Below are 4,237 nucleotides of genomic sequence, written 5' to 3' on the forward strand. Positions count from 1 at the left end.
GGGGGGGGGGGGCTAAAGCCTTTATACATAACTTGTAAGGTGCCCTATAATACTAATCCACTATTTACATATTCAAATGTCATCATGTTTATGTTTGTGTCAAACATCCATGTGGAAGGCACAGTTAATCCATGAGCCTAACTGTGTCTCTGGATGGCTACCATAGTAACCATCAGTTCACAGTATACCTGTACACAAGTATATACAGTACACCTGTACACCAGTATATACAGTATACCACAGAATACCTGTATACCCATACAGTGTACCACAGTATACCTTATCTATTGGCCAGAAGGCAAATCTTCAATGTTGATGACATTGTTTTTTTTTTAATAGGCCTATTTATCATAGCTAATGTAATAATATGTTATATTCATTTTAATTTTGGGGGGGAAAACAATCAAAAAAAGTATTATTAAACAATAATTTGGCAGCCTCCCTGCAGTGTATCTGAGGACCCCCTGTTGAGGATCACTGAATCAAGACATTTATGTAATAGGAATTTGCAGCTTGATAATGATAATTTGATAATGATAATAATAATAATAATGCTGTAGCAACACTTCCAGCATAATATATAATTCCAACTAATGTGATACATTTAACCTGCCATTGATGTCATAACTTTGATCCTGTCGGTGTAGCAAACATCACATTAGATTTTTTTTTATCAAACATGTAACTACTAATTAAAGAAAAAAAACATAAGAATAACAACTAAATGAACATATACAAAACTCAATATACATATTATCATGAACAACATAAATAAGCAACATAAATATTACATGGAAGTAGGAGTAGGAAGAAGTTTTTACTTGCATGGTCCTACAGTTAAATCAAACTTCTATACACACAACACAAACTACTATCCCAATGGTTTTATATATAGTATATAGCAGTGAGACTTGACTTATACTGTACGAGTTGTGAGAGTTTGGAAACATATGTTTAATATAGTTTTGCTGTTAAACCTGGACCCCTATTTCTTCAATTTATAAAGACTTTCCTCCAATTTCTTAGTCTCGGTTTACCATGGAAGCATGCAACAATAACTGTTGTTTTCTTCATGAATCCAAGGCAATAATCGGTGAGTAATTGATATACAAAGGGTCATTTAGAGCAAATATTCATTTAAAGGAATACTGAAATAAAAAGTGGTCTGGGATTGCCTCCACACGGCTCTCACAGACCGTTCCCCCAACTCGTCAAACACCGCCATTTTGTTACGGCCCTTGGCGTCCGATACCGACAATATGCATGCACAGCCGGACCTCCCATCAAAATGAGAAATGAAAACCATCAAAGCTCAGATAACAACACACACAGACACACTATATCTTGACACAACAATATAGTAATAGTATAGCTATAGTAATGATTGAAAAGGATGAGAGTCTGCACGTGTAACAACTGGACTGACGCTTTTAAAATGAACAAACAATTGCACAGCTTTCATACGTTTGGACATTTGGTTTTAAACTAAGAAAGATAATAATAAAGCCACGCCCATGAGCCGGTTAAATAGGACTTCTGTCTCCCACATGCAGCGTTTCTCTTCCTGATCTGTTAAGAAACATTGTACTTTACTTCGTCTTCATTTGTCATTGCTTCTTTTGGTTCTGGTGTTTCTTTTTCTCACTATGATGATTTTAGAGATTCAATGTAACTACTAGCTACTCCTTGAAATAGTTGGTTTGCAATGTGCTTACAATGCAGGCTACATGCATTTTTTTTTTTACATTCTTCTGCCTAGCGTCCTGGGAAGTTATCGGCTTAGTTTCTCTTGAAGTCTCCAGTGTTGATTGGATGGAGAACATCTTTCAGATGAGCACCACATATTACATACCACCTAACAGAGCAAAAGCCAAAGACGAATTTGCATTTGAATTCATTGAAAGGAAACACTCTTGGTTTCACAGCTGGGTAATTGCACGAGAAGATTTCTGACCAATTTCTTTTGACATAATTTAATGCAGCCACTGTGTGCTGAAGTGTTTTCTTTCATATTGATATCTTTGATTAAAGTAAACAGTCTCCTTTCACCTCGCAGTCATTCTGTCTTTTTCTTGTGAAAACAAATCATTACAACGAAGTAAAATTCAATCGCACTCAGTGTCGTCTAATCATAACAAGCCCTCTTGGTCCGGGCGGCAGTGTGCTCCATTGTTTGAATTCACTTTGAAACATTTCATCCACTGGCACCATTTAGACAAATATTTACTCAAGTGAAAATATTATCTCGGAAATTTACTTTCTGGAGATTTTCATAGAGGAAGGGAGGGTGACAGCTGCATCTGAGGACTGGTAAAGGGTTCACATTCGGGGAGTAGATTTGCCAGGAAGTGAATCTGTATTGTGTGATATGATAGATTCATTTAGATACAGGAATCATAGTCTTCAAATGATACAAAATAACCCAAATATAGGTTGAATTAATGATCTTTAAGATATGTAGATGTTCTGATACTGTTGATTGTTTTATCAATTTGACTGCATGAACCTAAAATTGTTCTGGAATCAGCAATCACGTATGACTGTTTGAGGGCTTGAGGCACGATTAAAAAAGGTGCGTCGATGCAAATGGATGGCATGTAGGTAATTCAGTAATGACAGCGTGTGCTCAGGTGGGAGGTAATAGACTGTTAACTGAGTGATGCAAACTGCACAGACTCGGCTGAGTGGGGAGAGGTTGCACTGACCGCTTTCAGTATCGGCTGATACACATACCACCACCCCCCACCACACCCTCTCCACACACACACACACACACTTTTTAGTATGTGTGAGAGCAACTGACGGACAAGAATAAATTAATGATGACGTTGCATATGAAACATACCAAGTGCACTTCTCAAGAGTACTTATTCACTTAAAGTCAACATCCTGTAATGGTGATTCACTTAAATTTACTTCATCAATTTTAATGCTGTAATAACATCGTCGGTTAATCAAAGTAAAAAATGTCAGGCCGCAATATAAATGGATGAGTGTGATCAGACTTAAAGACTTGTAGCCGTCATCCGTTCCACTTACATTTCAGATATCAATCATTTATATAGAAATGGCCTTGAATGAATGAAAGCAAAAGAACTGCTCTGTGTTTTTAGTATTTGAAGATATGGGGCGTCCTCTGGCTCAACCAGTCAGAGCGTTCGCCTCGTGTAGGCGGAGTCCTGCGGCGGCCGGGGTTGAAATCCGACCCGGAAGCCATTTGCTGCGTGTCATCCCCCATCTTTCTCCCCCCTTCCTGTCTTTCCACTGACTTTAATAAAAAGGAGAATCCCCCAAAAAATTATCTTTAAAAGAACTTATAGTGCACACACAAGGATGCAGATTTGAAATGATCACTCACAGTATTTTTCTCCTGCTGTAACATAGCCGTGACACTGTCTGGAACATTGTTTTTGCTTTTCTGAACACAGAGCAAGCTTGAAAAAAGCATCAGAGTAACAAGGCAGCATCTGATCCATGTTACATTTGTATGCAATGTACTATAGAACGTGGATTTTGAAGTCATTCATCAGTATAGCAACCACAGTGCAGCATTTTAAAAGCATAGCTCCCAGGTGCATGGTTTATTATATAGGAGGCAGATGTAGTTTGAAGAAACAATGTTATTTGAAAGTATTTAATTGGAGACTGCATTTCCTGACAGCCATCCCTGCCGCTGGTTTTATTCTAATTGCCAGCAGCAACGCACTTAATGAAGCGAGTGGTGAAGAGTGTGGGTAAAAGAGTGAGAGTGACCAGGTTTCCACGGCAACAGCAGCGGTAGCCGAGTAGTGTTTTCATCTTGAGGAAAAGGCTACAGAAGAGCAGTGTTTCCCTGCAGCGCTTCCTGCAGCTCTATGATGAACATCTATACAGTAAAAGATATATTTGTAGAAATGTTAGAGAGCTGAAAAATGCACGCAAACCTGTAGAGTGAGGGCCTCTACAATCCACCAGAGGAACAATTTTCCTCCAAACCTCAGGATTAGACTTGTGTAGGCCAATAACTGAGCATAATAGTGCACCATCTTGAAAGAAACTCTGCAGGGGGGAGAGCTTTGAAAGCTTTCTGTCTTAAAGTCTGAACAAATAGGCTAGTCTGTTTTCGCCCCGCTTATCTTACAGATATATGCAAAATCTTTGGAATCCACAGATGCCCAAAATGGATAATCATTACCCCTGCAGTGTAGTTCTGCAAACTGACCCGATGGACTTCAACAAAGTATCTTTTTTTTTTTTT

The 4,237-nt window shown here is 38.4% G+C and overlaps 1 long non-coding RNA gene across 1 annotated transcript in view; it reads right to left on the reverse strand.

The window, feature by feature from the left end:
• The window catches only part of LOC117955606, a 17,738-nt gene extending 16,481 nt beyond the window's left edge, over positions 1 to 1,257 (reverse strand). Inside the window, exon 1 of the long non-coding RNA XR_004659098.1 lies at positions 1,150 to 1,257. This is a non-coding gene — a long non-coding RNA (uncharacterized LOC117955606). The remainder of the gene's footprint in view (positions 1 to 1,149) is intronic.
• Positions 1,258 to 4,237: the final 2,980 nt, after the last annotated feature.

Source organism: Etheostoma cragini, chromosome 13 (genome assembly GCF_013103735.1).
Source record: "Etheostoma cragini isolate CJK2018 chromosome 13, CSU_Ecrag_1.0, whole genome shotgun sequence".
Classification (NCBI taxonomy): domain Eukaryota; kingdom Metazoa; phylum Chordata; class Actinopteri; order Perciformes; family Percidae; genus Etheostoma; species Etheostoma cragini.